Below are 24,847 nucleotides of genomic sequence, written 5' to 3'. Positions count from 1 at the left end.
TTAGCATTGCCAATCCACTTGACCAGCACATCTTTGGACTGTGGGAGGAAACCCACGCTGATATGGGGAGTACATGCCAACTGCCAGGGCCGGCTCATGGGTGAAGCTATACACTGCACCCATTCCACTGCCCCGTTTGCTCTCTGTGGAAATCATCACCGCCAGACTGTGCATACAAACCAAGAGACATGAAAGAGGAGAGCCACATATGGAGGGCTGGGATACAAAAGAGTGCATTTACAATTTGAGGATGTCCAGGGGGACATTTGATTACTTGCAGCAAAGTCTGATTAGAAGACAGTTGTGAAGTACAAAGCACAGACAGAATCGATTAAGAGTTGAGGTACCAGTCCCCGTATACCGCGTAGCGCTCAAGGTGTAAACACGGCTCAGAGGTACCGGTCATTGCATACAAAGTACACACAAGACAGTGAATTGCTGACAGGTTTTATGGAGTCGGAACCGGAAGGATAACAGACGTAGAGGAAATGAGGGTGACGAGAACGGAGTGGAGCGGAGGTGACGTCATCGTCGGGAGTCGGAACTGAGGACATCAGAGAGGGACCAGAAATGAAGTCATCACGGGAGGACTGTTAGTGGGTGCGGAAGTGCGTTGGGCTTCATGGTCGGGAGGTCGTCTGTAGTATGTTCAATTATACATTTTAGGACTCCGGGTCGGTCTTTGTGCTTTCTGTTGAGGAAGAGAGAAAGGCATTAAAAGCTGTCCTGCACTCCCATCCCACGTCTTTTCACGCTCTGCCGGGCCCGTTGGCTGTCCCCTAATCGTGCGTGTGTGACGCAGTCTCTGAAAAATTCACTTTCGTGAAGGGTGACATTTCAAACAATACATGTCGAAACTGAAATAAATTAGCATTTATTTATTTTTAACATTGATCCATCTAATGTCTCTCTATTATAATAAAAAAATCCTGGGATTTTCTCAGAGAGATATTTTCAAGTCCCACGAGACAAGACTTTGTGCCAAGAGATTTAACCAGGAAATAAAAGACAAAGAGTAGAGTAGACAACAAAGTAGAACGTCGTAAAGAATTCAAAAATGTTGGCGTGAAACACACGCAGAGCAGGTTAGAGATAATGGAAGTACTAAAATTCAAAAGTCTTGAAAAAATGATAGTAAAGATCGCATTAGCGCAAACAAACGGAAATTATTTCTCGGTGGAATAACGGAACAGCGAAAAGAGATCAAATATATTGTTCAGATTTAAACTTTAAGTCGGAGACTTGTAGATCGTCTAATTCGTGTTGCCATCAGTAGCGTTTCTTCCCAATGAAGAGGCGTATCGGCGAGAATTAAAAGATTTGTGGTTTGGTGAAAGTGAAATCCCGTGAGAGAAAATTTCAAGCCCCGCGAGACAAGACTTTATGCAAAGAGATTTGGCAAAGTCCCGCCCACATCTAAAACGTTTACAGCCACGCCCACAGGGTCAATCGTCTCTCATTTGTGTGAATGCTATTGGCAGACACAGTTGGTGTAGAGACAAAGAAACGAGATTCACTCACGGGCAGTTAACCCCATTCTTTAGATATGGGGCTATGCCAGCTTTGCCTGCCCATGTCACACAAGTACCCATATGCCAACTTTGCCAGTCCATTTGATGCAGGTACTTGCCAACTCCATTTAACTGTAAACATGTCCCGTTAAACATCCCAGTAAATCACATTCATTAAATATTTGGATATGCCAACTTTGCCAGTCTGATTGATCCAAAACTGTGAAAATTAGGGTGGTCCAACATGATATAGCTCTTTTGTACCCATGTGGGTGCAGACTGTGCATTTTTTTTTTTTTTTTACAAGTACAGAATCAAACTTATTTCCCCTTGGGATTAATAAAGTAGCTATCTATCTATTAAGCAAATGGGCATATACGTTGTAGAATATGTTGTCTTATTGCAACCGAATAAAAAGTTTTGGTTTGCATAAGTCTTGCGAATAAATGGTGGCTGCTCGAGAATAAGCTGCTAACTTCAGGGTCGTAGGAGACACGAGATAATAAACCGTAAAACACGGAGGAGTCCAGCCGCACTCACACCGGCCTTGCAACGTAACCGTGACGAATAGGAACTTGGAGCGAAGCACAAGGGAATGAAAAAAAAAGAAGAAGGGAATAGCAACTATTTTACAAGGAGGCAGGAGGAGCGAAGAATCGGGTCTGGTACGCCCTAGCTCGCCAACTCTTGTGAGTCATAATTTATTTGTTTAATTTATGCGGGGGCTAAGTTCACGTCGTGCTCACCTCGATCACCAGCTAGCTAACTAGCTAGTAGGTAGCCGGCCAGCCAGCGAGGGAGCGCTCGCGTGTGTGCGCGCGCGCCTGAACACATTCCTCCGTGCGCAGCGCCTCTTTATTTTTTTTTTCTTGACGCGCGTACTCGGAGCGATACTGGTTACGAGCCGCGCGCTTGTCAGCGCGTATCCTAAAGCCAAACAGAAAAGTTAAGGACCGTGAGAGAGCGCGCGGGTGAAAGAAGTGTGCGCGCGCGAGCGACAGAGAGAGAGAGAGAGAGAGAGCGGGCTCAGGATTCGCCGCCATTACCGAAGTGGAGCGAGAGGGGAGGGAGCGGAGAGAGAGAGAGAGGGGGTGAGCGAGCGAGCGTGTGAGTGAGTGAGTGTGTGTGTGTGAGTGAGAGAGAGAGAGAGAGTGGCTCGGGTTACGCGTACCGTAAAAAAAGGAATCACCCGAAAAAACTTAACGGAATCGTTCAGGGATTATCTGTACACCACTCGAGGATGTTTTGAACGCCGAGGAGAAGAGACTATACCGGGCTGACTGGGAAATAGGAAAAGCGCGAGGAATGCCGCCGCTCGTTCGCGTCGGAGAAGCTGGGAGCGACCATGTTAGGTAGGAGAGATTTTTTTCCCCCCTTCTTTTCAGGATCAAACTGTGAAGACTTTGCTACTCAATGGAATGGGATAGGAATACATTATGGGGACTGGCTGGAACCAGTCTGGTTAGCCAGGTGCTGTCAGTAAGGCGCCTCCCCGGCCGTTTCACGGTGTATTCGGAACAGCAGACGTTGACAGGTTTGAGGGGACAGACAGCAGAGACGCACACGGACGTACCGTAGACTTGAGGCGGGCGTGCGGACGGACTGACGCGGCCGAGCGAGGGACCGGCCGGCCAGACAGATAGGTGCGCCCGCCGTGTGCCTCTCTCTTTAGGCTGCAGATTGCTAGTCGAGCCTGTCCGGCCAGGTGATGATGCAAAGCAGGCCCACAGGGGCGAATAGCAAATAAATAAATAAATACATTTAAAAAAATCCAGAAAGCTCGGCGGCTACTTGACCGAAGCCGAACCCGTCTTCTCACCCCCCCCCCCCTCTCTTCTGCGAGTGGTGATTTTGTGAGGCGAGATTTATTTTTTTTTTTTTAAAACGAATTGACTGATCCTAAACAAAACTCCAGCGTCACACGTTATTGTGCAGCCTCCCATGAAGTAAGGCGGGCAGTACTTGAGCGAAGACCCAAGCCATAAAATAATAAATACATGAATGCAGAAAGAAAATAAACCTCGGGGGGCAAGTGTGGAATTTTAAGAGCTCGAACGGCGACACACCTCGTGAAGGGGGGAGCCCACTTGGACTTGTGGATTCCAGTGTGGATCGGGCGAGCGCCGGGCATTCGGTGGCTCCTGGAAGTTCAGTTTTTCTTTCACATCCCGAATAGGAGATCATATAGATATATGTATATAATTTTTCTTTTCATTGTTGCATTTTTTTCTTTACAATTTAGCCGTGAGGAGAGCAGGGCAAGCTTGAACGTACTCTGGACGGGACGACGTTACATCACCTGATGTGTGCGTACAATAACGATACAAACGTCACACTTCTGCTCATTAATTGATTATCGTTTATTCTTGTGCATGTGGGGTCGCTACGTTTAACCATCCAGTCTCCCGGATTGTACACTTCTCTCGCTTGACACCCCTTTCTCTCTTAGGTCCCCTGCTTCACACAGTCCATCCTCGTATTCTTTGGTCGTCCTCATCTCCTCCATATCCATGATCCTTCTCATTATATACTTAAGCTTCTTTCCTATATTTTCTTTTGCGACTTCCCCAACTTTAATTGTAACTCTTGATTCTCCCAAGCTTTGCAACTCCACACATAATGTCTTCACGAGTGAGTAACCTGGTTAAGACAGAAAGCGGCTTTCTTAAATATCCCTGTTTACCTGTGCAGGTACACTTCTGGAGTTCTCCTTTCGGCAAAGCCAAGCCAAAGTGACACCTGTTATTGGCTAACTAAAAAGATTACAATATGAAGCTTTTGAGGCAACTCAGGCCCCTTCTTTCAGCAAAAAAGAAAGTTAAATGTCAACATCCACCACCATGAGTGTGGAAACGGGCACAAAGCCTGTGGTCATTTTCTTGTGTTTTATAAATTGTTTAGTCCTTTATTTTATGGGCCTTTAGTCCATCAAGAAGAATCTGGGTGACATATTCAGACAGCTTAGCTATTAGGGCTTGACGGATTGAGTGGTCTCCAGGAGCGGACTGGGTCTCAAAACCGGGTGACGAGTTTGACCCACTTGGCCCATTATTCATTGTCATTTTCTTAAAATTTGTGATGAGTACGCGGCTCGCTACTTGCTATGATATGAACTCAATCTAAACTGCTGCCAAACTTAATCTGCACACTGTTGTTTAGACACAGCTTCAAATTTGATGACATGCCTAGAAATAACATTTAATGAAAAATAAAAACGTAGTAACACGGCTTACACATTATATTAGAGTACATGTCAAATGTCAATGTCATGTCCAAGTGCCAGTACCCTAGTAACTTACGCAGTTCGCTGCTTTTAGCAGCCACATCATTAACAGTAGATAGATAGATACTTTATTAATCCCAAGGGGAAATTACCGTTAGTGTCTAGTTTGGCTGTAGGATACTTTTCTCCACCGACATCAACATGAAAGCCTCAAGATGTTCTTGTGGTGTTGTGCTTCTCTGGCGGCTTTTGATTCTCTTCAACGCAGAGAATGATCTTTCACCCTGCACTTGCGACACAGGCAGCGTTAATTATAGTAATAGTTCATTACATTCATATAGCGCTTTTCTCAGCACTCAAAGCACTATCCACACAGGGAGGAACCGGAAGTGAACCCACAATCTTCCACAGTCTCCTTACTACAACGCAGCAGCACTAGCACTGTGCCACCTGTGAGTTAGCAGGAGCTTGTAGGCGAGTCCAATGCTCTTGTAAGGATCAGTTAAGAGCTTCACCCGGAGTAGCACCTTGTAATGTGTGTGCTAACCAAAATGTAGCGGGATCGAAAGTTTTTTGCAGAAACGTTGTGTACTGACAACTTAAACAACTTGATGATGTAATATGGTATATAGGACTATATAAATCGCAGTACTGGACAGATAATGTTTAGTAGTTTAGAAAATAATTTTAATGTCAAACAGTAACATAAAATTTATTTCATGAAATAGCCGGCCCATGACCAGACCAGAGTCTGCGGCCCACCGAGCATTGCCCAAATGCCCTAATGGCCAATCCGCCTCTGGTGATCTCCTCTTGTTTTTCAAATCTCTTATGTTCTTCATGTGCTGTTAAACACATTCATTACTCTTTTATATCCCCCGACCGGTATGACCACTAGCCGCTGCGTCACCAAACCCCACTGTTTCAACATCACTGTAGCAAACGGGTGGACTCGGACTAAAGTGACACGTTACTAATTTGTGTGTCTTACCAGACTGCACGCGGCACGCGCTTTTCTGCTTGGCTGTACGATTGAGCCCTAAAAAGGAGCGGCGTACCTGTATGTGTGCATCTTGCCTTACATCCAGTGCTGTTGGGATATGAATAACGCAGGTATTTTTCCTTAAATAAGTACAGTATTGCGTTAGGTTAGTTTAACATGTGATCAGACTACGTAATGCATGTTGACTATTAACCTGTTACCACTAACGCTGTCCCTGAGATTGTGCTGCTGTGCTCAGCACTGTGCGTTCAGCTCATCACCATAAATGTTGGCGATTTCTGAAATATTGAAACCGATTATTTCAACCGGGAGACAGAATAATGCAATCACTCGAGCGTTTGCCTCAGGAAATTTAGGTTGTGGACGCTTCTGCCCGTGGCTTTTGAAAGCGTGTGCGAAGGTAATAAGAGTGCAGCAAACATGCGCAGACTACCAAATCCTTAAGTGTAACCTGATTAAGGGTTTACATGGCCACATAGCCAGGTTATTCACAGAGAGATCTACACCTGTTAACCTGGGTTCTCTATCCGGAGTAACACTTTACGTGGCATTTCAGAAAGCAGGCTTCTGTGACTAGCGGGGTAACTAAAGCACATCACTGCCTCCTCATTTCTGTTTCCTTTCACGCACCTTTTTAACCGCGCAGGTGTCTGATCCATACGACGCTGCCGATCTGACCACAACTTTGTACGCTTTACCCTTCACCCTTGCATTGATTTTTCAGGTCTCATAACTTTCCCCTTTATCAATTTTTCAAGCCTGATTCTTCATTTTTTTTTTAATATATTTATTTTTTCATACAGGGGGATTCAAAAAGATTTCGAAATGATTTATCCCACTTGTAAATCATTACAGAGCAGTGCAGTACATTGTTAAATGGTTTAGGTGAGCGTAAAGTTTATGATGTCATTTGACAATTGACCTCCATATGCGAATAGTCAAATTCATCCCGTACTCGACTGAGCATGTCGGGTGTCACTGTACTTGGGACGGCTCTTTCAATGCGATTTCGGAGATCATCCAGTGATGTTGGGAGTGGTGGCAGGTAAACAGAATCCTTAATGTACCCCGATGACAACAGCGTGAGATGTGGTGATCTTGGGGGGCCAAATCAGGGGGGGCTTCTGTACAGCCAATCCAGCGGTGAGGGAGGGAGCCATCTTCTGGTGACAGTCAGAAACTCTATGACCCCTTCTTTGGTATGTGATTGGTTCCTAGGCGGCTCACGGTTGTAAAAATATGGCGCTTTTTGAATCACCCCGTATAATTTCTCCAGCACAGGGTGGTATTGAGTTGGGTACAACACCAGGCCCAGCCAGTCTGTCATATTTTGGAAGGAAGCAAAAATGACCCCTTTTATTGGCTAAATAAACAGATTACAATACACGAGGCAGCACAGGCCCCTTCATCAGACAGGTTAGGGGGAGATTTAACTTTTTATAGAAGCGTAATAAATATTATTATATTGACAAACCAGCAACGCCCTCTCAAAGTATGATGATAAAGAAATAAAACGCCTGACTTGGCTGTCCCAATCACATCGGGGCATTCAGCAAGGGGGCACTCAAAAGCATCCTGGAATCTGTCAATGGAATGGGATTAAGGCGTAGTTATCGACTGTGGGTGACTGTAGGTACCGGATGCCTACAATCTTGATAATCCATCTGCCAAGTGGAACCGTGCCAAGTTGATCGAGTGCGTATTTCGGACATTTAGTCTACAGTCGCCAGGTCATACTGAACATCGAAACAACGGTGATCCCTTTTTTTTTGGCAAACTTGTTAATTGTTACCCCGTGAACAGACGGTTAACTAGCAATGTTTCACTGGACTGCCGAGGCGTACGCGGGACGCATCAGTCAGAAACGTGTGGAGCGATGTGGCGCTCGTAAAAACTACATTTTGAAACCACCTGCCCACATCACGTTGTCAGTTCAAGAGTTTCTGACCAAAAGCTTTTGTGGTTGTTCTTTTACGCAACCCCCACATTCACTAGATCTCTCTGCGGCTGGACTTCTTTTTGTTCTGGAAATAAAAATCGAAACTGAAGGGAACGCAATTTTTCTACACATGGAAGAAATTCAGGAAAAAAAATCGCGGGAGGCGGTGGAAATTGTAAGAAAAACATTGGTGGAAGTGCTGGGTCAAGTGTATTGCATCTCGAGGGGAGTATTTCGACAGTGACTAAAATGTGTTTGGTGTAAGTCGTGTATTGCCGTTGGTATGATGGAATGTTTCTTATCGCGCGTCTGCTGAATAATTTTGTTGGCCGCAAGTCCTCCGTGTTAAGCTGATGTCTCATCACGTCACTTGTAGTTGTTGGGTATGTCAGACTTGCCGGTTTAGTTACCAGGCCATGTCGGTTTACTTGGCTGAAAATCACTGGGCATGTCGTATTTAGTGACTGCATGACGACTTTCCAGCATGTGACATGTTGTCTGTCATATGTCGTGACAGCCAACAAGCTCTCTGATGGAGCTGGCGCTGTATGAAGGGTTAGAGCGGGTACAACGAGTTCAGCTGCAATCACTGAAATTCTTTTTTCTGTTCTGTTGTGGTGCATAAAACGTGGGACGTCAGACAGACGTGGTTCTCTCCTATTTGTAAAGTCAAAAACTCCTGGGTGTCACTGTGTTGTACTTCTGGATGAGCATTAATTGGTTATCAGGTCAGCTGTCATTCACACGGAGCCGCCCGTACAAATAAGGATGAACTTGCAACTAGTTGGAGTGAGGCCTTAGGCACGTCACATTACACGACTGGATTCACTAAATGTGCCCCTCAGAATTGTTAAGATTATGTAAATAGAGGCTACACAATGTGACATGCATGACCTTTAGTGTGTCGGACAGAGCGTTGTTCATGATTAGTTTTCATTCTCTCCTTTTTATTTCTACTCCCAGTTTGATCGACTGTGTTAGGAAGCCAACATAAATGCAGGGAGAACCATTAAAGACCTCCGTCTGGCCCAGATTTTGAAATGCCAAGCTCTTATAAAGTCATTTTTTTGAGAAAGTGACCTCCGCTAAACCTAAAAAGCAGTTGAGCTCAGAGTGGGGGTTTGTGGAGCGGGGTCGTTCATCGATGGTGAAAGAAATATTTATAATGCAGGAAAATCCGCATCAAGTTGTGTATGGACACGCTACGGCTGCAGTTTTGTAACACGGCCAGTGTAAACTGTGCTCATGCTGCTGTTGGGGTGATAAGTGCCGCAGCATCACCACTCCAGAGTCCTAACCGACCAACAGTGAGCAATCGCTCGCACGCATCTTGGGGGGTTTTGGATGGTCCACAGTCAGTTAAAACGGAGGAAGTCAAAGACAAAGAAAGTGTGGCTCAGTCGCACTCCGGGGGACCTCCGCCAACTCCTCGGCATTCTGTAGTAGAGCCTGTGCTGGGCCGTCCAGTCTGACCACCAAACCCAGTGCTCCCAGCATCTGAGGTCATGATGATTAGAATAATTCTTTACATTTATCTAGCGCTTTTCTCACTACTCAAAGTCCTTCACATAGACAATGGATAGAGGTGATCTTCTCATGGACAGTTAAGCAGTTTGACAACAGAGCTGTGGAGTGTAGGGTTGGATTGGTACTTCAGCATCGATACCAGCTTTCAGGCCTCCTGAAGCGCCTTGAGCATGGGAAAGCCGCTATATAAATAAAATGTATTATTATTATTAAAACGGTTCAGAAGCAAATAAGAAATAATTCCATACCCCCCCCCCCCCCCCAGTGTAACACCAGCCTACCTGGTGTGCCACATAATTACTCTCCTCCCTTGTGCCAGAGCTCTGGAGTCGGTACAGAAAATCTTGAACTCCTCAATTTCTGGTGACTCCGACTCCTCTGTTTGTAATTAGACTCGTGTATTTAATGTGTTGATTGAAAGCTCTCAACGTACGAGATACAAGGCACTTCATCATTGCCAGAGGTAATCATCGGGCTCCTTTTTAGTACCCAAACCTGTTCAAGTTTGGGATTTAAGTCTGTAACAGTGCTGCTGCTGTTCGTAATATTTATAAATAATTTGAATAAGTGTATACATGATAAACTGGTGAAGTTTGCAGATGATACCAAGCTTAGGTGGATTGGCTGATAATCTCAAACTTGTTGAATTGTTACAAAGGCTTGGCCTGAATTGTAGGCGATGAAGTTTAATGTCAGTAAATATGAAGGATTACATGTAGGAAGAAAAACTGTGAGGTTTGAATACACAATGGGTGGTCGGAAAATCGAGAGTCCACCTTATGAGAAGGATTTAGGAGTCGTAGTGGACTTGACTATCAACTGCCAGGCTGTGTTCAGAAGCCATTAAGAAGGTTAACAGAATGTCAGGTTATATAGCGCCTTAATATGTGGAGTACAAGTCACAGGAGGTTATGCTCAAGCTTTATAACACACTGGTGAGTTTTAGTCTCCATAAAGACACAACAGCACTAGAAAAGGTTCAGAGAAGAGCGACTAGGCCAAGTCAGGGCTACAGGGGGTGAGTTATGAGGAAAGATTAAAAGAGCTGAGCCTTTACAGAGATGAAGAGGAGACCTGACTGAAGTGTTCAAAATGATGAAGGGAATTAGTGAAGTGGATCGAGACGGTGACTTTAAAATAAGAAGAAATTGAAAATCCGCCTCATGAGAAGGATTTAGAAGTCACAGTGGACTATCAACTGCCAGACAGTGTTGAGAAGCCATTAAGAAGGCTCACAGAATGTCAGGTTATATAGCGCCTTGATGTGTGGAGTACAAGTCACAGGAGCGTCTGCTCAAGCTTTATAACTCACTGGTGTGGCCTCATCTGGAGTCCTGGGTGCAGTTTGGGTCTCCATAAAGACATAGCACCACTAGAGAAGGTCCAGAGAAGAGCAACTAGGGGGATGAGTGATGAGGAAAGATTAAAAGAGCACAGAGATGAAGAGGAGACCTGACTGAAGTGTTTAAAATGATGAAGGGAATTAGTGCAGTGGATCGAGACAGTGAGTTTAAAATGAATTCATCAAGAACATGGGGCCACAGTTGGAAACCTATGTATGGTAAATTTCACACAAACCTTAGGAAGTTTTTCTTCACACAGAGAACCACATGCAGCTGAAATACGTGACCAAGTAGTGCGGTAGATGGTAGGACTTTAGGAATCTTCAAAACTTGTAAGAATTAAGTGGACAGGACTGGTGAGCTGTGTTGGGCTGAATGGCCTGACCTCATCCAGATGGTTCTGATGTTTTTCCACAACTGCAAAAGCGAATGTTGTGGGAATGGGAGAGATGGGATGGGTGATTACGAGGAAACCTGATGTTTACTTCCGCTACTAAAAATCTCCGAAAATGGTGATACTATACCATTTTAAAAGTTGGGGTTTTCAGTCCTATTCTGGCACCCATGCAGCCCTGGTAGGCACCAAGTTCAAAATGCACAGCTGCTTGTTGTCCATGTGGAGATTATTCTGCTTGTGTTTTCATGGTTTCTGAAGACATGCAAGTTCGACTCATTGGAGACTTTTGATTTTTACATTAAGAGTGTGTGTGTGTGTGCTCTGCAATCAGCAGTCTCCTCAGCTTGGGTTGGTGACTGCTGGGATAGCCATGGATCTTTGTACTGTAATAAGGACATTTTGACTGAATGAACGGTACTTAGGTATTTGTAGTCTTTTACTTACATGACATGTGGTCCACACTTGCCTTATTTGAAAACTTACAGTCCCGTGACATGCGGGTTAGGTGAATCGGTGATCCTAAATTGGCCCTAGTGTGTAATTTTGGGGGGTGTGTGTGTATGATGGCCCTGCAATGAACTGGCACCCTATCCAGAGTTTGTTCCTTCTCTGAGCTCCGCAGGTGAAGTAGCAAGCCCAGTCAGAGTTGGTGGCTCTGGCCCGTGGTGGGTAGTTGACAGCGCAGAAAAAAAGACCATTTTCAGTTTCGATGAACCTTCTGGAATCGACGAGGTCTCCCAGCCTGACTCGCTCCCATTTTCGCTCTCAGCCGGAGGCGCTGCTGCGGTGTCAGGTACCCGGAGATCCATTCTTTCGCCTATCTGCTCCAGGTCACTCTCTATCAGGCCGTATCTTGAACTTGAACTTGAGGCCTGTTTCGACTTAGATGAAGCTTTAGCTGTCTTTTCCGTTTCTTTCTGCCAGTCCTACTTATATATACTTGTATATGCTGTAATCAAAGTCCCTCGGGTTGAGTTAATACAGGATACCTCGGGATGATAACACAAAAAAGGTAAAATTACACCACACCTAGCGGAGTTCCATCTCAGACGTCCATCTCCCGTAACAGACGAGACCAATCCAGGAGTTTGTTCCTGCCTTGCCTTCTGTATTTGCTGGGATAGGCTCCAGCACCCCCCCGTTCAGGCCTAAGCGGGTTAGGAGATGACTGCTTGACTTATTTTTAAGTAGCTTAGCAGCAGGCAGAGTAGATAAGAGTATTCACTTATTTCAGGGCAGACTGACAGCAGTTTAACTTGCAGTTGTATTTTGTCTTTTTACGTAAAAATGAACAAACTTTGAGACCCTTTCAGATTTTCACTAATGTCGCATATATTTTGGTTGAAGCTCTCTGTTGCTTTAGAGAAAGCAGTATGCATTTTTATATATATATATATATATATATGGCTCCATCAAACACCTTGAGCATTCCTCTTATGTGGTGCCTAAAATGAGGAAGTGGTTAGAGAATGGCGGCTTTCGAGAAGGCTGCCTGCTCCGACACGTCCTGCATGCTGCAATCAGACGCTGCCTGCACTTGTTCAGGGGGGCTGGAGCTGCGCTCCTCAAACTGAAGCGGTCAGCTCATCTGCTGTCTGTCTTGTTTTGTAGTGGGAAGTGCAAATTTATGACTCCCTGCCTCACTCACCTAATTAAATCAAACATTAACGTCTCCGGTCGATTTGGGAATTTCCTTAGACTTGCACACACGGCCCACGTGTAGCGGTTGCACCACCTTTTCAACCCACGACTGTTTTAAGTCATTTGGGAATAATTCTGATTGGAAATGGAATAAATCACAGGCCTGCAAAATTAAGCTCATAAAAAGCAGGGTTTGAATTGTGAAGAGTTATTTTTATTTGCATTCATGAATACAATAAAAGAAATATAATCAGAATGTTTTCACCGCGTGCCATTTAAGTATAAATTTGAAATGAAACGGAATTAAAATTTAACAAATCGCACAGTTCAGTTATACAGTATTGCTCGAAATCAATTTGATATGAAAACATTTAGTCAATCTAATATTTTAAAAATATTTGTAAAGACAACATTGCATATTCTTTGACTTCCCCAGAACTATTCTTGTTTTCTCGTTTGGCGACCTGCCTTTTGTCCTCCTTTTCTGGTGCGTCCCTGTGAATCATCCAGCAGTAGTCCGCCATCATCCTGACATCCTAACGTCCCTTCTTTCCAAGCACTTGATATTCTTTTCCTCCGGCCCTTCATGCCCCGCTCTAAGAGTTTCAGGGAAAAATTACAAATGCAAATCCGAAAATTGGGAGTGCTCTCCCTTCGACTTTCTCGTATACTCAGATATGGGGATGGATATTTGAGGAGTAAACCGCAAGACAAGGTTTTATATTGTTATATTATGCACAGTAAAGAAAAAAAAACCAAATTAATAATATATTATAAAACAATTATTATAAAAGTAAAGTTGAATAAATCGGATTCTGCAGCTGCATGAATTAAAGGTAAAGTACCACTTACAGTTAGCAGAAATAACCGAAAAGTTAATAGAAATCTACGTTTTGTACCTCATACTTGTATGCAAAATTTGGTTCACTGAACTGAAAGCGTACTCACGTTATCATGTTTACACACACACAGACAAACACACAGACATAATTCCAAAAATGGTATTTTCAAACATAGGGAGTTCTAAAAAGTCGAGATTCATCAAAATCTTGAAATTGAATCTTTGGAGGATTCCAATACTGAGAACTACACTACATATACGAGAAAGTCAGGCAAGTCTAAAACATCGAGATTCATCAAAATCTCGAAATTGAATCTTTGGACGGTTCCAGTACTTTCCCTATACTTCGTATACGAGAAAGTAAAAAGTGAATATTGAGACTTGTGTTGCAATCCATTTCATCCAACTTACATTTTTCACAACACCTTTGTGATTTGGATCTTTATTGTTACTTTAAAAACGTAGACATGACTTCTGTGAGTGATACTCGAGCCTCTCTTTCCCAGTCGCTCATTGCAACATCAAATGCTGCATCAGGAATGCGTTTTCTGGTATCTCTTTCAATTTATCCTCGGGCAACCCTGGAAACGTCTGAGACAAATCCATTTAACATCTTTGGATAGGACTTTGATCAACTGCTGCATTAATCCCTGCGTGATGTGAAGCGATGGTGGCAGCACATTGTCTGCATCCACCAGGCTCTGGTCTGATGATGGTTGTGGCACTGAGCTGTAGCTTTTTTCCTAGCTGGCCATTCCTTCTGATCCCAGTGTCAAATCTTGGCTTTCTTGTCCTACTGGGAGTTATGTTTGACCTGACTGCCAACCCAGTAAGACGCATAGAACTTGAATTGTCGGTGCTCATTGTAGTTCTGTCCCTATCTATATATATATATATATATATATATATATATATATATATATATATATATATATATATATATATATATATATATATATATATATATATATATATATATATATGAGTGTGTGTGTGTGTGTATATATAAAATCCAACTTCTCTCCGTCCACTTTTCACGAGCGAACTACTTAACGGATTTAGATTGGGTTTTTTCTGTAATTTGCTTGAACATTCCGGTTGATTTTGCGTCTTCTCTTATTGCGCTAATTATTACAGTTCGGTTGCAGTACCGATTTATTTGCACGATTCCAAGAGAAAGGCTGCAGGCCGAGGGCAGGGGCATGTGGGACCTCCGGTGTAGGGAGCCAGGTGGGGCCCTCCTCATTCGCGTGCCAGCCTCCATTCAAATCGCTCTACCTCTCTGCTGTTTGTTAAAGAGTAACGTTTGATGTTTTTGAGAGAGAGATCACAGCTATGTGTGTTTTAGAGGGTACCTGCTGATTGGCAGAGATATCACAGCCATGTGTTCTTCTCCCCAGGCGGGGGGACACTCTCCCGTCAGAGCTGAACACAGATGCAGTGCCAACGTCTAACGTTGGAGCGTACCTACCTTTCGCTTGGCTAGAGATACCTTCCCAACTTTTTACATTTTTGGCAAAGAGATCCCATTCTTCATTCTCGCCCCGATAACAAAACCAAAAATATTGTATATCAAGAGGCCCTCGGATACGAAAGCTATCAATATAAATTCTTCTCAATACAAATTATTATTTTTTATTATTGATTTTTAAATTTTGTCCTGTTTCACTACTACACGGGTGGAGCCGCGAGGGACAGCTAGTCTGAAAATTAAAATAACTGTTCTGCTGCTTTAAACATTGATCTTAATATTAGAAAATATTACATTCAAATCATTAAAATAGAATACTGAGAATCACAGATAAAATTAGATAAACTTTACCAACCCCATGGGGATAATCAGATTCACAGAGCAGTAGAGACACAAAAAACAAGGATACAGACAATACAGCCAGCCAATCAGTGAATTGATACGTATATAAATGAATAAAAATAAACTTGACAAATACATCGAGTGGAAGCGTTGAATTTCCTTATAGCAGTGGGTAGACAAGTCCCCCAGAGGCTCTTTTTAGCACACTGTGCTCCAAGAGAGAGCCTTCCGGAGGGGAGTTTTCAGGATGGCATCCAAATATGCCATCATCTTCTTTTCCATAACAGCTTCCATTGTGTCTACGGTGCCCCCTGGGATGGAGCAGACTTTCTTGATAAGTTTATTCAGGTATTGTGCTTCTGTTAAGCTCAAGATGCTTCCCCTGTAGACCACAGCATGGAATGCCACACAGGCTACTATGGACTGGTGGAACATTTCCAGCAGCTTACTGCACACCTCAAAAGACCCGAGTCTCCTTAGCAAGTCCAGTCTGCTTTGGTCCTTCTTGTCCTCCGCCTCTGTGTTTTCAGAGCAGTCCAGTTTGGTGGTCCTTGTAGCTCTGCACCACTTCCACGTCATCCTCCTGGATGGTGACTGGTCTCAGAGGCTTCTTGGCACATCAGAAGTCCATCACCAGCTCTTTTGTCTTGCTGATGTTGAGTTGCAGGTCCCTGCACCACAAGGCCATCATCCTGGTTTGCCCAAGTTAGCTATTTGTGGCCTTAATTCCCATCACTCTCCACCATCTTGGGCTTTCTTTCATTCTTCCCCCAGGTACATGTAGCTTTGTTGTTTTCAGTGCAAAGACAATAGATTGACAATTAAAAATGTGTTTTGTGATCAAAGTTGCACAATGGAAAAAAAATGGGTTTGATTTTTGAATTCAGCACCCCAAAATATATAAAACTCACATGAATGAATCCAAAGTAGGTTTCAGTGTCTACCTGTGAATTAGTAGACTGCGGCCAACTGAAGCAACTGCATTGGAAGTGGAAGATCTTGCCATCTTAAGACATTTTCTGGGTCTGACTTGATTAGCTTACGTTTTTTTTTTTCCCTGGGCATCCTTTGGGGTGAGACCTGTACGTTCCAAATCATCCGATGCTTTTCTCCCACCTTGTCTTTGGTCTCCCTCCTGGTTTTATCCCCTCCATCTCCATCTTGGAGCACTTCATCTCCCTGTTTTTCTCCTTTGCTTTTTTCCTGGCAACAGCTTGACAGAATTCCCAAATGAGTGTGCTGATTTTTTATTAAGTCTAACTTTAATTATTTGCTTATTCTTAAAAAAAAAAAAAAAAAATGTTCAGTATGGGAGGGTGAATCTGTCAGATAAGTAAAGTCCATCCATTGCCTTTTTGTATCTGCTTGGGTTGTGGGGCACATGTTAAACATAAGCAATCAGGTTTAAATTGAAAACGTTTTAATTGTAGTTTGACTGATCCATTGAGCTTCCGTGGGTTTTTATCATCAGTCTTTGTCGGACGCAGGTGCCTACAGTACAGACAATGAGCAGAAGTACATAAAAATTAGATGGAGTGTAATGAAGAAGCAGTAGAGATACCGGCCCGAATTTAGAGGAGTAAAGTTTATTCTCGACTGTGCATTCGGAGCATTAAGAAGACTGAATAGGTTTTCATAAAAGCAGTCACGTTAAGCTGATGTCCCATTACAAAAGGGGTCTGCACGACTGCAAATCTCGTCATCTGATCATGTATTACATAATTTAAAAAAAACCAGAGTGTGTCAAATTAGACGACCGCATTAAAACATGAGACATCATACAGACACGCTTGTCTTCTGTTGGCGAGGTCCACAACACCCGCGCTCCGTATTCTTCATTGCTGCTTTATCTACATTGCACTTTAGGGCTATATGATGTTTTAAAAGTTCTCATCGTCATTTCAAAACATCAGTGATGTTAGATATCATTGTTTTGTGCTTGGATTACAAATAATTAGCTGCTTTACCCGTGTACTGCGGAATGCATCTTCACTGGCCAGTGGGGTATTGGCGCGCGGACGTTTTAGCTCGGGATGTGGTAGTTTTTGTTGTCTCATGGATTGCTGCAGCTCAGCACAGGCACCAGTTTTCAGTTAAGTTATTACGATAATTCAAAGGTGATTTGTTGCAAGGTGATTTAAAAATGCTACAATATCACATTGGTACAAAACTCTTAAATTAGATTTACCTCATCCTAAAATAGATTTGAATAAATGCCTACCAACAGGAAACCAGAAGTTACTTTTACTCGGTCAAATACGGCGTCCCCAGTTGTTCTGTTTCTACCATCTTCCGAATGTAAAATGCGACTTGGCATGCCTTATGGAACTAAATCGTACTTTATTGTGAAAATATTGAACAACATTAAAATGTCCATAGAAAAATAAAAATCTTGTGTCAAATGATCCACTTGTCAAGTTGTCCATTCGTACCGAAGCTTAGGCATTTTTACTATAATATTGTTAATTTAATGCTTCTGGAAAGCCAGAGTAATTCATGAACAGGAAATGCTTTCAGACGAGACTGAGCTGTTGAATTGAAGACAGGACCCTTGACCAGTGGATGACAAGTCCTGTTTGTCTGTTTGTGAGTTTGAGGGATGGGTAGCCTTTACTTTTTTGTGTGTGTGATAAACTTTTATTAACAATTAAATACCAATGATTAGTGCCCCCCTCCCAAACCAACTCAGCCTGGTAAAGAAACCAATCAAGCAGATTGAGTTTGCCTGAGCTACCCAGAGAGAGGGGCATCATCCACAGTCAGGCTCCATAGGGAGGTTAAAAATGGAAAAATTCATATATTAAGAGTATGCAAGGTCAGTGCACCTGGGTACCCACCACTCCATCTTGAATCCGCTTCATCGCTAGTGTCACACTGGTCCTAAAATTTGGGCTTTGGTGTCAATACCAGCTTTCAGAGTTCAGTACCAGCAATTAAAGGACTCCTCCTTACTCCTGCCTCACTGATACATCACACCATTGCAGGCCTTCCCGATACACCACCGTGCTGCATTTGGCACTTTGTCCTTCTTGAAGCAGTGAAGTCTCGGATTGCGTTGAAGCAATTAGGGAGGGTCCCGTGTAAAGCCTCAGATCGCACTAAAACAATCAGGGAGAGTCCCCTGTGAAGCTGCGATCACGTTGAAGCGATTAGTCAGGGTCCTCCTATGAAGTTGCGATCACTTCTAAGGACCAGTTTAAACTTCACACTCAGAACGCATGTTCATTTGACATGTCCGCAATTAGACAGATAGATAGATACTTTAACGCAACACGTGTGCAAGTTGCTGTACCAGCAAAGAAACCAGGGTGCGTAGTGTGTTCAAGTTGGAACGTGACATCTGAGTCTGTTTATTATCAACATGTGAGAGCAAACTACTGTCCTACAGGATGAACGTGCGTGCTTCGATGTGTGATGAATGGTTCGATGTGGTGAAGCAAATCATCAAACTTAAATTCTGACGTGCAAATGTATTCATGGTGCTTTCTTGTATAGGAAATACAAGCATTGCATATCCCCCATCTTAATGATGTGATACATTTAAAGGTCTCGCATCTCACATACCATCTTCTGTTGTTTTTTTTTTTTTTTTTTTTTTTTACAGTAGCGTATATGAGCCACAAGAAGTTAGGGACGCAGGGAAGAAAAAAAGGTCTGTTTCATGATTAAAGTAAAAATTTCAACTTTAATATCATTGCTTATTTTATCCTTAAAGTAGAATGTTGTAAATGTCATCTTACAATCGAACCAGTTGTTAATCGCTTTGTGCTTCTGGGGCTTCCTCCTGCACCGACAGCAGCGGCAGGCAGCAATAGCCACGCAGAACACATTAAATTTATGATATTCCAGCTCTCTACATATTTGGAATCCTTAGATTTCTACTTGATATCACTTTCATGATGAAATGTGTTAATGCATGTATGTTACTTTTTACTGATAAATCGTTAACTTCTTTTAAATGATTAATTCATGTTTGCGTGGCACGGTGGCGGTGTGGTAGCTCTGCTGCCTTGCAGCAAGTCGTGTCTCTGGTGTTCCCTGCCTGGAGTTTGCATGTTTTCCTGGTGGGTTTCCTTCCAAGGACATGCAGGTTTGGAGATGCTAAAATGATTCTATTGTGTGTGTGTGTGTGTGTGTGTGTGTGTGTGTGTGTGTTTGTGCTTGTATTCCCCTTGTGATGAGCTGTGGAGTTGCTGTACAAAACCTTTCACTCTGACTCCTCAATTCCTGGTACCACCGTCTCCGTCTCCTCGGTTTGTAATTAAACTCCTACATTTACTGCGTTGATTGAAAGCACACAACACACAAGGCCATTTGTCACTGCCATTGTGAACCATCAGGCTGCGTTTTAGCATGCTAACCTTTTAAAGTTCAGGTTTAGAGGTTGTAATGAGGCCACTGTGGCTTACAAACACCGAGTGACATTAAATATAAGACTAAGCTTACAGAATGAAAAAAAGACACTACATTTTTATCAAAAGTCTGCCTCGTGCCCGATGCCTACTGGAATGGGCGCCTCCCTGGATTGATGAACATAATTACTAAACATCCATCTGTTTCAGAGATATATTGTTGTGGCAAGGTGTCATGGGAATTTAGTGGATGTTTCAGGCCATTCACAACGCAACGAAGCTGCTCGTTGTTTTCTCACCGTGATGATATCTCACACTGTCACCTGGTGGAATCCTCCAGAATTACATGAAGCATAAACAGTACACTGCTTGCATAGCAGTAGCGTCCACAGGCGCACGAGTCGTGTTGTGTGAAGAACACCTCAGTCTACCTAAGAAATTAGGAAGGATCCCCTGTGAAGGTGCGATCGTGTTGAAGCAAAAGAGTTTGGTGTCTGTTAAGTTCAGATCACGTCAAAGCATGTACTTGTGTTTTGTGACGTTCTGAACTGTGATAGCGAATGTCGAGGGAAATGGATGGGACGGAAAGCCCAAAATGCTGGTACCGTTCTGTTTTAATAAAATGTGGGTTTTTCGGTACTGGAATATCGTGCGGCTCCCATGTTTCAATGGAGGGGCCAGATGACCCGTTGATCTGTGCGGCGTAGAGCTCAAGTAAGAGTAGCTTATAGAAGGAAGAGTTCCAGAAAGGTAAAGCAGTGGGAAGTCAGGGGATTTCCAGTGAGATGCTAAGATTGTTTTTGCAGCAGTTGTTTCTAAAGAGAATAACATTAAGAGGAAGAGATAAAGATCCATCAAAAGGAGGTGCAATAGTAGAAAGAATGGAGGACTGAAAATTGGCAAGAGCAGACCAGAAGGCCTGAACTGGTGGCCAGTCCCACAATGTATGTATGTATGTATATAGAATGGTAACAAATGTGCAGAGGTGATGGTCAGGATCAACAGTCCGACCCATGGCATCACGCTTGGGGTGGAGGTTTGGTGAACTTTATACAACATGCTTATTTGATCTGGGCAGGCTGATTGTTAGCAACAAAAAAAAAAAGGTCATATTTTTAAAAGCCAATTTCCATGAGACTGAAAGGCTGCACTGCCATTTTGAAAGTCTAGGTGAGGGCCTGTAGGATGCAGCGTACAGAATCGCATACTGGGCAGACCACCAGCTTCATGTGGGGGAGGTGAGCGTTGCGTTGATGGATGTGGTATTGAGCAGCACTTGATCTTTTGAATTTACCCTTTGGTAATGTATATAGCAGCACACTGGGGTCTTTGACTGTGTAGCTTGATTTATAGGAAAATAATACTTGTGCTTAATATGACTCGAGAATCAATGATTCAACATAGTGAGACATTAAAATGAACTTTATCAACTGCCATCAATAAGCCGTAAGGCCTGGTGGGGTGAGCTAAGTTGAGTGTTAAGCTCTCATTTATGGGTTTGGACTGAATTATTGACCCTGAGCAAGTCTTTTAATGTGCAAGTGCTCCCACCATACAACTATGGAGACTGGTGTCCTATTATTCTTTAAGGTTGCTTTGTCTAAACGGATCCTCTAATAAATGTATGTGAAGGGTTCCATCTTCCGGAGGACAATATGGGGATCTGACCAACTGTGTGTGTGTGTGTGTGTGTGACCTCCGTTTGTGTTCATTACACTTCTTTTACGGTGGATGATTTTATAAAGAGTATTGTTGAGTTGTTCAATTCGATATACTTCATGTTTTTCCTATTCTTTCAAGTTTATGAGGGCACAGTTTTTAAAAGTACACTACGTTGCCAAAAGTATTGGGACACCTGTCTTTACTCACACATCAAATTTAATGCCATCCCTTTCTTAACACATCGGCCTTAATATGGAGTCGGCCCACCCTTTGCAGCTCTAACAGCTACAGCTCTTCTGGGAAGGCTTTCCACAAGGTGTTAGGAGTGTGTTGATGGGAATCGGGGCGCTGTGTGGGACAGTCAAGTTCCTCCGCACCAAACTCGCTCCTCCATTTCTTTATAGGCCTTGCTTTGTGCACTGGTGTGTGTGTGCAGTCATGTTGCCACCCAAAACCGTTCTGTACAAAGTTGGGAGCATGAAATTGTCCAAAATGGCTTCATATGCAGGGTGGCGCAGTGGTAGCGCTGCTGCCTTGCAGTTAGAAGACCTGTGGTTCGCTTCCCAGGTCCTCCCTGTGTGGAGTTTGCATGTTCTCCCCGTGTCTGCGTGGGTTTCCTCCCACAGTCCAAAGACATGCAGGTTAGGTGCATTGGCGATCCTAAATTGTCCCCAGTGTGTGCTTGGTGTCTGGAGCTGTGTGTGTTTGTGCCCTGTGGTGGGCTGGTGCCCTGTCCGGGGTTTGTTTCCTGCCTTGTGCCCTGTGTTGGCTGGCATTGGCTCTAGCAGACCCCTGTGACCCTGTAGTTAGGAAATAGCAGGTTGGATAATGTTTCATATGCTGAAGCATTAAGAGTTCCTTCCACTGGAACTAAAGGGCCGAACCCAAAGCCTACAAAACAACCCGACACCATAATCCAAACTTTACACTTGGCACAATGCAGTCAGGCGAGTACCACCAAACCCAGACTCGCCCATCGGATTGCGTGAGTCGTCACTCCAGAGGACACGTCTGCACTGCTCTCGAGTCCAGTGGCGGTGTGGTGGGCTTTACACCACTGCATCCGACGCTTTGCATTGCGGCTGCTAAGTCCTGGCGAGCTATTCATTCTCTGAAGCTGCACTGTTCCTGAGCTTTTGGAGGTCTGTCGCTATCGACTCGGCAGAAAGTTGGCGACTTCTGCACACCGCAGCATGCGCTGTCCCCGATCTGTGGCCTCCCACTTTGTGGCAGAGTTGCTGTTGTTCCCAATTGCTCCACTTTGTTATACCACATGGAATATTTAGTAGCCAGGAAATTTCATGAATGTACCAGGCTTGAATTCACTGAGCTCCTGAGAGCGACCCGTTCTTTTACAAATGTTTGTAGAAGCCGTCTGCATGCTGAGGGGCTCGAGTGGCCATGGAAGTGATTGGAATGCCTGAATTCAGTGATTTGAAGGGGGGGTCCCAATACTTTGGTCAATAGAGTGTATGTACTGTATGTATATGTGTGTATTTTTATATGTATACCCTGTTCCAAAAAAAACGAAGGGAACATGTAATCATGCCAGTCTAATACCAAGTCAGTGAAGCTCCAGGAATATCCAATAAGGAAGCAAAAGCGATTGTGAATCAACGTCACCTGCTTTGGTGCAAATGACTGTGACAACAGGTGACCTGGGGCCTCATGTATAAACGGTGCGTACGCACAGAAATGTTGCGTACGAACCTTTCCACGCTCAAATCGCGATGTATAAAACCTAAACTTGGCGTAAAGCCACGCACATTTCCACGGTAACTCATACCTTGGCGTACGCAATTTCTCCCCTTGGTTTTGCAGACTGGCGGCACCCAGCGTCAAAGCAGTGCTACTGTTCCTGTATGGTTACCCTTTCTTAGATCCACATCCACGGCGGCGGCTTTATCAAATACACTGAAATTAACCGCATATCGTTCATAAATTTAATGCATCTGATTGTAATTAACCTGTAGCAATATAATGGGCCAGGGAATAGCCATAGTATTCCAAATACCATAACTGCTTTAGCGTTGTTACGCTCACTGCGTCTTGTTCTTCTTTTTGCTGCTCCCGTTAAGGGTTGCCACTGCGGATCATCTTTTTCCATATTACTCTCACTGCACCACTCGGAGTATTTATATCACTGTATCTGAGTGTGAATCACAGCAGCAGATGATCGGAAAGAGAATTATCGGTATACAGTTTCAAGTACATACTGTACCTCAACCACGGCAAAAAGCGTCAAAGCCTTTCCTGTACGGACCTCGCGTTTCAGAAACAGTTTCATCCCAATAACTCTAAACGCACTCAATCAGTCCATCAAGTGCTCCTTGTAGAACTGTTTGTACTTATAAGTACAATCACCTCACTGTAAACTTGCACTACAGTTATAATATTGCACAACCTGCGCTACTTTATAAAGCGCGTATGATGACAATATCATTTTTAAGATGAAATGCAGCAAAATATGTTGCTTATAGTATACAGGTAAAACTTTAACTTCATTTAAATAATCTGTATTGTTAATAATTAAACATGTGAGGACACGGTGCCGCAGCGTATAGTTCAAGGATAGCTCCTGCCTTGCGCTGTATTCTTGCTGGTGCTGACGCGACACTGGAAGGATAGACGAATAGAATAATTAAACATGTACTACGAAGATATTTCAGTGTTCCTTAAAAGTTTTGAAGAATCGGCGTTCTAAGCTTACATATGGCTTAACGTCTATTACAGAGCTGATTGTGTGGCGATTGGAGAAAGAAAAGTATGGACAAGAATTGGAGGTTAGTACGTTTGAAAGAGACAGTACTTCTGTAATAAATTATTTCATCGAAGGTCGCACATGGCACCGCAAGCCTCTTGCGTGAGATATGAACAATCACTGCGCCACCGTGTTCCCATGTTTAATAACACGCTTTCATTCCTATCATCATGAACATGATATCACGTATACATCTCAGTATTTTAATTATTCAGAGAGCTGTAATATCTCGAATGTAATGCATTCTGTGTCCTGTCGGAGAAAGAGAAAGAACGGAAGCACGTAGTGATTCACACACATAGAGCACATAGAAGATCAAATACAGAACAAAGACTTTAACATGCTACTTGAGAAACTAGTAAAATAAACGATTTTAAGATGAAGTTTATGATGCTCTACTTTAATGGCAAAATAAACTACGTGATTAAAGTGGAAATTTCGAGATTAAAGTTTCGTGCTTTTTTCCCACTGTGTGCCTGTTTTTTTTTCTCTGTACCCTAATACGCTTTCATATGACACTCAGGCGGTGGGCTACGACTCGCCTTTTCACAGCGACTTTGATATGTGATTTCTTTTTTATTTTGGGCACTGTGCGACTTTGTGAATTTGATCTTTCGAGTTTTTCCGACACTCTGTCACTCGATCAGCTTTCTTTTGTTGATTATACCACTGTTTAAACCAACAAATAGTACGTTTTTCCTTTGCCTCCACTTGGTATTCGCTGAAATTCTTATATTTTCCCCTGTGCTTTTCCCATTGTCTTTTCACAGAAGGCTATTTATATTGATTTGCATATTGAAAGAGGCGTAATTCTGGGAGGAGTTGGGGCGGGAC

At 43.4% G+C, this 24,847-nt stretch overlaps 1 protein-coding gene across 1 annotated transcript in view; it reads left to right on the top strand.

Annotated features, from left to right (window-relative positions):
• Nucleotides 1–2,464: 2,464 nt before the first annotated feature.
• arhgap5 (Rho GTPase activating protein 5) overlaps nt 2,465–24,847 on the top strand; it is a 179,161-nt gene continuing 156,778 nt past the window's right edge. Inside the window, exon 1 of the mRNA XM_028821580.2 lies at nt 2,465–2,863. The gene's annotated coding sequence lies outside the window, so the exon portion shown is untranslated. The remainder of the gene's footprint in view (nt 2,864–24,847) is intronic.

The sequence above is a fragment of the Erpetoichthys calabaricus genome, chromosome 16 (assembly GCF_900747795.2).
Source record: "Erpetoichthys calabaricus chromosome 16, fErpCal1.3, whole genome shotgun sequence".
Lineage (NCBI taxonomy): Eukaryota > Metazoa > Chordata > Cladistia > Polypteriformes > Polypteridae > Erpetoichthys > Erpetoichthys calabaricus.
This window is presented reverse-complemented; position numbering and strand designations above follow the sequence as displayed.